This window comes from Sardina pilchardus, chromosome 13 (assembly GCF_963854185.1).
Source record: "Sardina pilchardus chromosome 13, fSarPil1.1, whole genome shotgun sequence".
Classification (NCBI taxonomy): domain Eukaryota; kingdom Metazoa; phylum Chordata; class Actinopteri; order Clupeiformes; family Clupeidae; genus Sardina; species Sardina pilchardus.
Window position 1 is genome coordinate 21,031,954 of NC_085006.1, and position 12,876 is coordinate 21,044,829.

At 40.1% G+C, this 12,876-nt stretch overlaps 1 long non-coding RNA gene across 1 annotated transcript; it reads right to left on the reverse strand.

Moving 5' to 3' along the window:
• Positions 1–2,202: 2,202 nt before the first annotated feature.
• Positions 2,203–4,183, reverse strand: LOC134100158 (uncharacterized). Its single transcript, XR_009941213.1, has 3 exons — positions 3,912–4,183; positions 3,015–3,257; positions 2,203–2,502 (listed from the first exon to the last, which is right to left on the reverse strand). It is a non-coding gene; the product is annotated as an uncharacterized LOC134100158 (long non-coding RNA).
• Between the last annotated feature and the right edge of the window lie 8,693 nt (positions 4,184–12,876).

Below are 12,876 nucleotides of genomic sequence, written 5' to 3' on the forward strand. Positions count from 1 at the left end.
CAATTATTATTATTATTGTGTGAGAGAGAGGGTATGAGAACCCCCGCATATAAGTTACAGTATGTGTAGCTTATGTTCTTAGGTTATGTCCTCTCTCTCACACACATCCTAGGCCTAAAGCATACATTGAGTCTATCAAGTGATGAAATGTGTCGCTCATGTTCCTATTCGTTCAACGTTGTGGTTCATTATAGGCAGTCCATTTTCAATTATTTACTTTTACTACACTTTATCTTTGGTAAATATAAGTATTTGGTAAACATAAATATATAATGTCTAAGTACGCTGTGTAATCTATTTCCCAGACATAAATAGGCTATACTATTTTAACAGGCCTACTTTTGACTTACCACAAGCACAGTTGAGTTATTTCTTATATATTGTTTGTTCTGTATGATTCTCCTATATCGTGCGGTTCTAGCTTTTCTAACTTTCCAAGTGAAGCAACGTCCGTGTCAAAATAATTATAATAGAATTGTACCGTTATGAGGTAGTAGACATTGCGTAATCATTACCAAGACAACAGGTGGCGTCACAAACACTAGACCATGCAGTAGACAGACACACGTCCTATGCATAGGTTCTATGCGCTCTGGTAGCTCTACTTGTTCAGTCCTGCCGTGAAAAAAAATAGATTAACAGCCCTCCACAGTTCAGGACCAGCACAGTATTATAGTTGTAACACCTAGGCCTACGTGAAAGCCGCTACATGGCTGTTCAGCGTGGGCGCTTGAATTAAATATGAATAGCATACTTTGTTTGTATTCTAGGCTATTTGTAGCTATTTTGTTCCTGTTACATCTGTGCAGTAGCCTAATTAGCCTAGCAGTGTAGGCTACAACATTATCATTTACTTACCGTTTATTCCAAATAGAGATTGTGCGTCCATGACGAACTGTAAATTGATTCCTTTGTTCTTTGAAAGTGTTAGGCTACATGCTATAGAAAGTTCGTTTGTCATACAACTCTTTGGTTAGCCCATATACATAATGTAAATGGGAATTATGCCTATCTGTTTAATCCAATTGTGTTCAATGTGATTGGTTGCTGTTATCTCCGAGAAGAAATTCTTTGCTAACATGATGTTGCCCATCAGCACCTTAAGTGCACGAGACGACTAACACTGTGCATTTCATCCTGCATACGTGTTTGTCCTGTAGAGGGCAGTATGGTAACATATTGATTAGTGCCCTATATGTGGAGAGTATCGCCAACTCAAATCATGGGCGCCATCTTTACGACCAGAAGTGACGTCACGTACGTTCGTCTCAATGATGGTCAATAGGGCGAATATGACATGTTGAAACAAATAGCTTAACATCGTCATAAACAAGCCTATAAATGTTATAATATGCATCACTATTCATTAAGATGTAAATGCTGTTGCAAATACGCTGCATTATACATTTTGAAAAAATTAGCAAAGACCAGATAAATAGTGATAAACGTTGCCTAGTTGGAGCCAGCTAGCTCTGAAAACGCCTACGAGGCGAACTTCGTTTATCCAATTTCTTACAGCAGTTAAATATTAGTCTGAGGAAACAACTTGAAATAAAGCAGTAAGAGAAAGCTGAAAGCTTCATTTTGGTGAAATAAGCCTGTTTAGGGCACAATGAATAACATCTTACCTTACTTAAGCCAGCGATCCCTACATGTTGCAGCAACTCTTTGAATCACTGTTAGATTTGACGTCTGACCTGCAGATTCAGGCATACAATGTATTTCGACCGTGCATGAGGCAAGACTAAAATATGCTATTTATTTTCTTTTTTATCAATAAGTATGTTGTTTCAATAGACTCTGGGACAGTAAAAGAAAATAGTTTTAATTGAACACATGTTATTTAAAAAATATATTATTATCATAAAGTTAGGCTATTATTATATAAAGTTATTATTATTACAAAAGCTACATGGAGGTCACCATTAGTTTGACCTCAAACTTTTCCGTTAAATAATAACTTACCCTTATGCACAAAACCTGCCAGACAATAATCACATTTTTCCCACTGCCATCACTCAATCTATTGGTAGGTGCCTTATGTATAATTGTGGTGCTCTATAGTATGCATCTTCTGACTGCATACTACTGTATGTCTAATTGTTCCAACAGCTAATGCCAGTCAAATTCCTTGTAGATATACTTGGTCAATACAAGCTCATTCTGATACTAAAACACACAAACTTGCTAGGTTTTCAAAAATATTTTTCAATAAAATATATTTCCATTTATTATAATCAAATTAAATAATCAAAGACAACAATTTCTGACTTGTGTAACAAACATTTACAAGACCATCAGAATCTAGGCCTATATGAAATGCAATATAAGCATGAGGGATGAGGATGAGAGATCTCCATGTACTCTTTTCGGGTGTCACATTGTTGTCCTCCACCAAGTCCATCCCTTCATGGTCCTTTACATGGCCTGATTAGATGACATGGAGTTGATCAGCTGTCTGCGGTGTCCTCCCCTCAGACCAATTGTACCTTTGTTCTCGTCCTGCATGTAAAATAATGAAACTCTTGTCATTAAATGGGTAGATGTACATAAAAATACCACTATTTCTACCACTGTAGTAAGGACTGCTCTTCTAAAAAATCTGAAATGTGCACAGGTTGTCATTAAATGTGTATGCTTCTACACCACACTCGTTATCTGTCGCGCACTCTCTCACACACACCCACAAAACATGGGACACAAAGGGAGCAGACCGTGAATCTCCTCTTCTCAGCCTCAGACTTGGATAATACAAGGCAGTACCATTTAACACCACACACGCTACATCCTCCTAATAATTTTACTAATGACATCATAGCAAAGTGTACCTGAGAAACTGCAACTAAGTGCCTTAATTAACCAAAAATATAAACATAATAATGTTAATGGTAGAACACGATGAAGAAAGGAAGCTGTTGTTTATCTTGACTTAAATTGATCCAGCTGAGGAAAGCACTTGTTCTTTGGAAGGAATTTCAATTTGTCTGAATGCAATATTGACACCGATCACATACCCTGTCTGTGTATAGTGTATTGTGCACACTGTGGTGGAGACTTGGGTCCATGTTGGGTCCATGTTGACTGGGCTGATTTGGTGATGAGGGGTGTCAGGCATCAGGGGAAAGGTGCTGAAGCAAGGAGCAGCAGCAGTAGCCTACAGGATCTTGAGGATGTTGAGGCGACGGGGCAGGGACCTTGAATCAGCAGACAGATGTATCCTCTTACTTCACCAGCCACTGACTCTTCTCTACCTACATCTAAAATAACAAAAAAGACAAAGAGGAAGCATAATATTTACTATATTGCTTTGTTTTATAATACAGACATTCATCACCTTAAACCATGATTCAATAAAGCATGGCACACTCACTAGAGGGCTGACAGATTGACAGATTGAAGTATAGCCTACACAACCAGTGTAGAGCTGAAGTCTGTATTGACACCACTTAATAATTCGTGATTAGCACACCACCTACCAAGTTTGACAGATAGCTAGCAAACCATATCTTCAAACGATGCTGTGTATTTCAACAGATTTATTTGGACAATACTGTGCCTAGGCTACTGGTAAAGTTTATAACAACGTTGATAGAAAGACTAGCTAACTTGCAAACTGCAATTATCCGACCAGCTATTTCAGTCAAGCAGGAGGACATTCTTAAAATAGGCAAACAAGACGTTGTCTTATTTTGCTCGACAAGAAAGAAAATGCAAAACTAACAAGTTTATCAATGATTACAGATCGCTATGTTACCTGCTAAGCAGCTGTAGCACTATTAGTAAACACACACGACACAGCACTACGTACTGGCTGCTTATCTTAATAGCCACTTTAGTGCTTCAAAAACGCAAAAATGCAAGGAAATTAAGACCATAAATGATAACAGTAGGAGATGAAAAACCTTATTTACCAGAGTTGTTCCAACCGTTTTCCTTTTAGACAAGGTTAAGACGAACGATGTATGATGTATTCGCTGCTCCTCCAGAAGTGGCATCTCTCCGGGTAGTTAGAAACAAAATCCGTGCTGCAAATGTCTTAACGAGTCTTATCACTAAAAATGCTTATGACGTAAACGTTATAATGTTAACGTTATCAGAAAAGTGTCCAGTGAGAAAATGGGTCGCTGTATGGTGAAGATATTAAGACTTAATGCCAACGATACTCAAACACTGCCATCTGAAAGCATTACAAAGCATTCTAGTCAAAAGTACTTTTGGTAGTAAAAATGGCGTCCATAAAACACGTGACCACCTCTGAACCAATCCTTGGCAGAACTGCTCTGAACATTCCAAACACAGTTGGCGATACTCTCCACATATAGGGCACTAATATTGATCTAAGAACTTGCTTAGTTGAGGAAGTATTTAGTACATTACATAGAGACGTTTCCGATATGTTTATTTGTGTAAAGTAAGTAATTGGTGTAATTTATGCCAACCAAGTTGTTATTTCTGTCTTTCCTTTTAGACCACAATTTCTATTTCATAATTCATCTTAAATAATTTAGAAGATAAAACCACATGCCACAACGTGTGTGAAGTTCCTCAGATTTATACCAGCGGTGCCTCATCTGACCCATGTATTACTGTGCTGACTGAATACTTGCATTAAACCAGCTAACTGCATTCCAGTCTCGAGGTGTTCTTACCGACACGCCAAAGCGACGCTGCTACACACGGACCTCACTAGATATTACAGTCCACTAAGCCACTAGTTTCAATAATGGGCATGGCATGGGCAATGTTTGTGTTAGGTTGCACTCCCAGTGACGCCCCTAGGCATGGGCAATGTTTGTGTTAGGTTACACAGCAAACTGGGTAGGCCTACTGCACTATCTGTGAGTCTTTTCCTCTGGCTCTGTAACAAAATTGTGCTATATGCACCTGAATGCTTGTTCTATTATGGCAAGTCTTTGATTCCCTGTGATCCAATGATCACCAGTCTCACACAGTGTAAACTCCAGTAATTTCTAGGAATAGAAAATTTCATTGATAAGCATTACATGGACCAAGTAGACCTGTTTCATCTTATTCAACATTGTAGATACACATTTCTCTAATTCTGAATACTATTAGTAAGAAAAAGCGTATACTTCTTAGGGGTGTTCAATAAGGTGTGTCAGTCTCTATCATTCCGCCAAGGAGGTATATGTTTTCATCGGGGACCGGTGTTTGTTTGTCTGTCTTTTTGTCTGTTTGAGATTTTCAGGGAAGGTCTGACATGACCCAAGGAAGAAACGATTACATTTTGGGAGTGATCCGTAATGCCGTCGGGATTCCCGAGGCGTTTATGTATTTATCTAAGTGGTGTAATTGCATGGTATGGCCACGTGGTGCCGATCTGAATAGTTTAGGTTCAATGACAACCTAGGAAGACGATGTAGGCGGAGGTAGCTGCGCTCTCTGAGTGTTTTTCTAGTTTGGCATAGTGCCCCCATCTAGCAACAGATAGAAAGGCTATAACACTGCTGACACATGATAGACTTTGACACACTTCATCACTATTCATCAGAATCTTGCCAAAATTAAAGGACGTGATTTCAAGATGTTGTTGATGTTGAATGGTGAAGGAATTGTAGACATGTTGAAATGTGTCAAAATGAAGCAAGGAATTTAAGCTGAAAGCAGAAAGCTTCTTTCAGAAGAACTTGAACTGTTATCCTTGACTAAATGTATGTCATAAATTGGTCACTTGGAAGCATATCATTGTAGCCCATACATATTTGTGGTGTATCATCACCTAATGAATACCAACGGTGTAAAACGTCAGACCCAACAGGAAGTGAGTAATTATTTCCCATGTATAAAACTTGCAAAAAACAAATAGCACACACATCAGATATGTGCATTTTACACACATACCACATGTGAGTGCATTGTTGGAGGAGGTCCTCTGACCATCCGCTTCTGATCGCCAAGATTGGGCCCTTTGTTTGGACGCTTACAGAGCTTGCTCTGGCATCATTGCTTGAGGACATAAAACTGCAAAACTAAAAAATTCTATACGCAACTAATTAGGTAAATATATGGACTAAACAAACACCATTGTATGGCATGTGGCTACGGAATAAAGCTATCAAGCACAAATACTAAAATGCATGTTTTATATAAACGGGAAAATATGGACTAATAAATGTTATTTATTGCAATGTTTTTTATTTATTTACTTTGGAGAATGTATTTGTGTGTAAATCAGGTAGTGTGTGTATGGATATGTATTTTTTGTCATGGTTGGGATCCTTTTCCTCTTCCTGCTTTCCTTCTTCCTTTTCTCCTACTGCCTTTCCTCCTCCCTCCTTTTCTTCTCCTCTTCTCTTTTTTCCACTACTATATAGCCTATCAGCCATTTATTTTGGGAACTGCTTCTTTCTCACTATTTGCCTTGCTGCCTACTCCCTCTCTTCATCCACTCATCAGTCTCCTCTTTCTCTCATAATTATTGTCCAGCCTTTTGTCTAGCCTTCCGCTGGAAGCCTTTTTCTCTTCCTCTTTTTCATCTCCTTCCTCTCTCTTCCTCCTCTCCTCAGTCTTCTCTTTTTCTCAGCTTTCTCATGATTATTTTCCAGCTATTTTTTCTGTCCTTCCTCACTTCCTCTTACCTTTTTCAGGTCTTTTCCCAACTTCAACTTTTTTTTGCAATTTGTGTGTGTGTGTGTGTGTTTGTTTGGGTATCATGTGATGTGTGTGAGTGTATGAATTTTGAGAAAATTGTCGAGGCACTAAATTAAGCATGGGAAGTCCTTTTTTTCTTCCTCTCGCGTTTTTCTTCTCCGCTATCTCATCCATGTGTCTTTCTCCCTTGCTTCCAACTCTTATTCAATGCTAAGATATCTGTGGCTTTTTTTGCAATTGGTGTGATGTGTGTAGGTGTGGGTGCATGTATTTTTGTGAAATTAGGGATTTAGACCTTGGAGGCCTTTCTTTCCTCCTTCTCTCTCTTCTTCCTCTCCTCAATCTCCTCTTTCTGTCTCATTTTCTCAGCTTTCTCTTTGTCTTTGGCATCAGTGATTTCTTTAGCCAACCTTTTCTTCTCCTCTTTCTTCCTCTGTTTCTCTTCTTCAAGGAGATGCTTCCTCATTTGCTTCTCCATCTTTTTCTGGTCTTTCTCTTTCTGTTTCTGTGCTGCCAGCTCTTCCTTCTCTCTCTTTTTCCTCTCTTCCAGCTCTTCCATCTCTCTCTTTTTCTTTGCTGCCAGCTCTTCCTTCTCTCTCTTTTTCCTCTCTTTCAGCTCTTCCTTCTCTCTCTTTTTTCTTGCTGCCAGCTCTTCCTTTTCTTTCTTTTTCCTGTTTTTCAGCTCTTCTTTCTCTTTCTTTTCCTTCTTTATAAGCTCCTTTTCCAGTCTCTTCTTTTCTTCTTTTGCCCTCCTTGTCTCCATTTCCATCATTCTCTTTTCCTCAGAGGCCTTGCGCTTCTCCAGTCTCTTTATTGCTGCTATGAGCTTTTTCTCCTCAGCTGCAAGTCGCCGTCTCTCAGCTTTCTGCTCCCTCTTCAGGATCTTCACCATCTGTCTGTCTCTCTTCCAGGACAGAGCAGATCTGATCTTGGAGGGACCAGGATTCAGGGCAGCCGGGGCAGAAGATGCTCTCGGTGACAGCTGTGGTGCTGGAACAGGAAGCCACTCAGCCAGAGAGGGCTCAGATTGAGTTGCCCAGAAGTTGGTGTTCGGGCAGAATGCATCACTCAACACCTCTGGAAACGACAGGGCCACATCGGTGTCAGGCTGGACGTCCACTTCTGTGTGAGACGCAGCCTGGGGGACAGGCAGAAGAGCTGGTGTCGGTCCTGCAGTGCACTGCTGGTTCCCAGCCATCTCACATGCAGCAGCACGTAGTGTGGTGTTCAGTGAGGGCGCCGACTGATACAAACGGGCCGTCACATAGCTGGAGGGGCAGGGGACACCACGAATACTCCTCCTTAAAGCCAGCCTCCTGCAGTCCGGCCGAAACGGCAGGATGGGGCGCACAGGAAATCTTGTGCCCACAGAGTAGGGAACCACCTCTCTAGCGCCATCCCAGTTGGGAACCGGAACAGCCAAGGCTGATCTTCCCTCATGTCTCGTCTGAGATGAAGGTAGAAGAACACATTTGACACTGATATATTCATCTTGAATTACTTCCACAAGGTTATGATTATGGTTATGGCTATGGGATTTGGCAGACACCTTTGTCCAAAGTGACATACAAATAAAAACAGTACAACTATTAATTAAACAATTTCAAAACAAAGGTGACAGAACGTCAAGTGTTTAGAGCATGGCTCAGCGCATGCAAGGGTCCTTGTTCTCTCACCTGTAACAGAGAGCGCAGTCTCCCCACCTCTGTCCAGAGACTCTGGTTCTCCAGACGCACGGTCTGGCACCAGGTCAGCAGCTGCCTCCACATCACCTCTGAGTCGGCCACGGGCTCTCTTAGCAGGAGGGCCTCTAACGCCTGACCAATGGTCCTCGAGGAGACGAAGGGTGCTACAGTCTGCAAATCAAAGAGTTTATTTATAGATAGATAGATAGATAGATACTGTATAATACAGACAGTGTCAGACACACACACAGTTTTCATACCTCATCTACTTCTCCCTCCGATAGATCAGAGTCATCATCTGACTGCAAAGTTCAAGTAGACTAATTGTTAATACACAGGGAAAAGGGGAAATACTAGTGCACAAACATGATATTTCTTGATTTTTCAATGATTAAAAAGTGAGACATACTTCATATGGCTGAGCATGTTGTAGTCGATCACGAGAGGACATCCTCAAGTGAAATCTAAGACAAAAATGAGATTTGGAATTATTACAATTATTATTATTATTGTGTGAGAGAGAGGGTATGAGAACCCCCGCATATAAGTTACAGTATGTGTAGCTTATGTTCTTAGGTTATGTCCTCTCTCTCACACACATCCTAGGCCTAAAGCATACATTGAGTCTATCAAGTGATGAAATGTGTCGCTCATGTTCCTATTCGTTCAACGTTGTGGTTCATTATAGGCAGTCCATTTTCAATTATTTACTTTTACTACACTTTATCTTTGGTAAATATAAGTATTTGGTAAACATAAATATATAATGTCTAAGTACGCTGTGTAATCTATTTCCCAGACATAAATAGGCTATACTATTTTAACAGGCCTACTTTTGACTTACCACAAGCACAGTTGAGTTATTTCTTATATATTGTTTGTTCTGTATGATTCTCCTATATCGTGCGGTTCTAGCTTTTCTAACTTTCCAAGTGAGGCAACGTCCGTGTCAAAATAATTATAATAGAATTGTACCGTTATGACGTAGTAGACATTGCGTAATCATTACCAAGACAACAGGTGGCGTCACAAACACTAGACCATGCAGTAGACAGACACACGTCCTATGCATAGGTTCTATGCGCTCTGGTAGCTCTACTTGTTCAGTCCTGCCGTGAAAAAAAATAGATTAACAGCCCTCCACAGTTCAGGACCAGCACAGTATTATAGTTGTAACACCTAGGCCTACGTGAAAGCCGCTACATGGCTGTTCAGCGTGGGCGCTTGAATTAAATATGAATAGCATACTTTGTTTGTATTCTAGGCTATTTGTAGCTATTTTGTTCCTGTTACATCTGTGCAGTAATTAGCCTAGCAGTGTAGGCTACAACATTATCATTTACTTACCGTTTATTCCAAATAGAGATTGTGCGTCCATGACGAACTGTAAATTGATTCCTTTGTTCTTTGAAAGTGTTAGGCTACATGCTATATAGAAAGTTCGTTTGTCATACAACTCTTTGGTTAGCCCATAGCCATAATGTAAATGGGAATTATGCCTATCTGTTTAATCCAATTGTGTTCAATGTGATTGGTTGCTGTTATCTCCGAGAAGAAATTCTTTGCTAACATGATGTTCCCCATCAGCACCTTAAGTGCACGAGACGACTAACACTGTGCATTTCATCCTGCATACGTGTTTGACCTGTAGAGGGCAGTATGGTAACATATTGATCTAAGAACTTGCTTAGTTGAGGAAGTATTTAGTACATTACATAGAGACGTTTCCGATATGTTTATTTGTGTAAAGTAAGTAATTGGTGTAATTTATGCCAACCAAGTTGTTATTTCTGTCTTTCCTTTTAGACCACAATTTCTATTTCATAATTCATCTTAAATAATTTAGAAGATAAAACCACATGCCACAACGTGTGTGAAGTTCCTCAGATTTATACCAGCGGTGCCTCATCTGACCCATGTATTACTGTGCTGACTGAATACTTGCATTAAACCAGCTAACTGCATTCCAGTCTCGAGGTGTTCTTACCGACACGCCAAAGCGACGCTGCTACACACGGACCTCACTAGATATTACAGTCCACTAAGCCACTAGTTTCAATAATGGGCATGGCATGGGCAATGTTTGTGTTAGGTTGCACTCCCAGTGACGCCCCTAGGCATGGGCAATGTTTGTGTTAGGTTACACAGCAAACTGGGTAGGCCTACTGCACTATCTGTGAGTCTTTTCCTCTGGCTCTGTAACAAAATTGTGCTATATGCACCTGAATGCTTGTTCTATTATGGCAAGTCTTTGATTCCCTGTGATCCAATGATCACCAGTCTCACACAGTGTAAACTCCAGTAATTTCTAGGAATAGAAAATTTCATTGATAAGCATTACATGGACCAAGTAGACCTGTTTCATCTTATTCAACATTGTAGATACACATTTCTCTAATTCTGAATACTATTAGTAAGAAAAAGCGTATACTTCTTAGGGGTGTTCAATAAGGTGTGTCAGTCTCTATCATTCCGCCAAGGAGGTATATGTTTTCATCGGGGACCGGTGTTTGTTTGTCTGTCTTTTTGTCTGTTTGAGATTTTCAGGGAAGGTCTGACATGACCCAAGGAAGAAACGATTACATTTTGGGAGTGATCCGTAATGCCGTCGGGATTCCCGAGGCGTTTATGTATTTATCTAAGTGGTGTAATTGCATGGTATGGCCACGTGGTGCCGATCTGAATAGTTTAGGTTCAATGACAACCTAGGAAGACGATGTAGGCGGAGGTAGCTGCGCTCTCTGAGTGTTTTTCTAGTTTGGCATAGTGCCCCCATCTAGCAACAGATAGAAAGGCTATAACACTGCTGACACATGATAGACTTTGACACACTTCATCACTATTCATCAGAATCTTGCCAAAATTAAAGGACGGACGTGATTTCAAGATGTTGTTGATGTTGAATGGTGAAGGAATTGTAGACATGTTGAAATGTGTCAAAATGAAGCAAGGAATTTAAGCTGAAAGCAGAAAGCTTCTTTCAGAAGAACTTGAACTGTTATCCTTGACTAAATGTATGTCATAAATTGGTCACTTGGAAGCATATCATTGTAGCCCATACATATTTGTGGTGTATCATCACCTAATGAATACCAACTGTGTAAAACGTCAGACCCAACAGGAAGTGAGTAACTATTTCCCATGTATAAAACTTGCAAAAAACAAATAGCACACACATCAGATATGTGCATTTTACACGCATACCACATGTGAGTGCACTGTTGGAGGAGGTCCTCTGACCATCCGCTTCTGATCGCCAAGATTGGGCCCTTTGTTTGGATGCTTACAGAGCTTGCTCTGGCATCATTCCTTGAGGACATAAAACTGCAAAACTAAAAAATTCTATACGCAACTAATTAGGTAAATATATGGACTAAACAAACACCATTGTATGGCATGTGGCTACGGAATAAAGCTATCAAGCACAAATACTAAAATGCATGTTTTACATAAACGGGAAAATATGGACTAATAAATGTTATTTATTGCAATGTTTTTATTTATTTACTTTGGAGAATGTATTTGTGTGTAAATCAGGTAGTGTGTGTATGGATATGTATTTTTGTCATGGTTGGGATCCTTTTCCTCTTCCTGCTTTCCTTCTTCCTTTTCTCCTACTGCCTTTCCTCCTCCCTCCTTTTCTTCTCCTCTTCTCTTTTTTTCCACTACTATATAGCCTATCAGCCATTTATTTTGGGAACTGCTTCTTTCTCACTATTTGCCTTGCTGCCTACTCCCTCTCTTCATCCACTCATCAGTCTCCTCTTTCTCTCATAATTATTGTCCAGCCTTTTGTCTAGCCTTCCGCTGGAAGCCTTTTTCTCTTCCTCTTTTTCATCTCCTTCCTCTCTCTTCCTCCTCTCCTCAGTCTTCTCTTTTTCTCAGCTTTCTCATGATTATTTTCCAGCTATTTTTTCTGTCCTTCCTCACTTCCTCTTACCTTTTTCAGGTCTTTTCCCAACTTCAACTTTTTTTTTGCAATTTGTGTGTGTGTGTGTTTGTTTGGGTATCATGTGATGTGTGTGTATGAATTTTGAGAAAATTGTCGAGACACTAAATTAAGCATGGGAAGTCCTTTTTTTCTTCCTCTCGCGTTTTTCTTCTCCGCTATCTCATCCATGTGTCTTTCTCCCTTGCTTCCAACTCTTATTCAATGCTAAGATATCTGTGGCTTTTTGTGCAATTGGTGTGATGTGTGTAGGTGTGGGTGCATGTATTTTTGTGAAATTGGGGATTTAGACCTTGGAGGCCTTTCTTTCCTCCTTCTCTCTCTTTTTCCTCTCCTCAATCTCCTCTTTCTGTCTCATTTTCTCAGCTTTCTCTTTGTCTTTGGCATCAGCGATTTCTTTAGCCAACCTTTTCTTCTCCTCTTTCTTCCTCTGTTTCTCTTCTTCAAGGAGATGCTTCCTCATTTGCTTCTCCATCTTTTTCTGGTCTTTCACTTTCTGTTTCTGTGCTGCCAGCTCTTCCTTCTCTCTCTTTTTCCTCTCTTCCAGCTCTTCCTTCTCTCTCTTTTTCTTTGCTGCCAGCTCTTCCTTCTCTCTCTTTTTCCTCTCTTTCAGCTCTTCCTTCTCTCTCT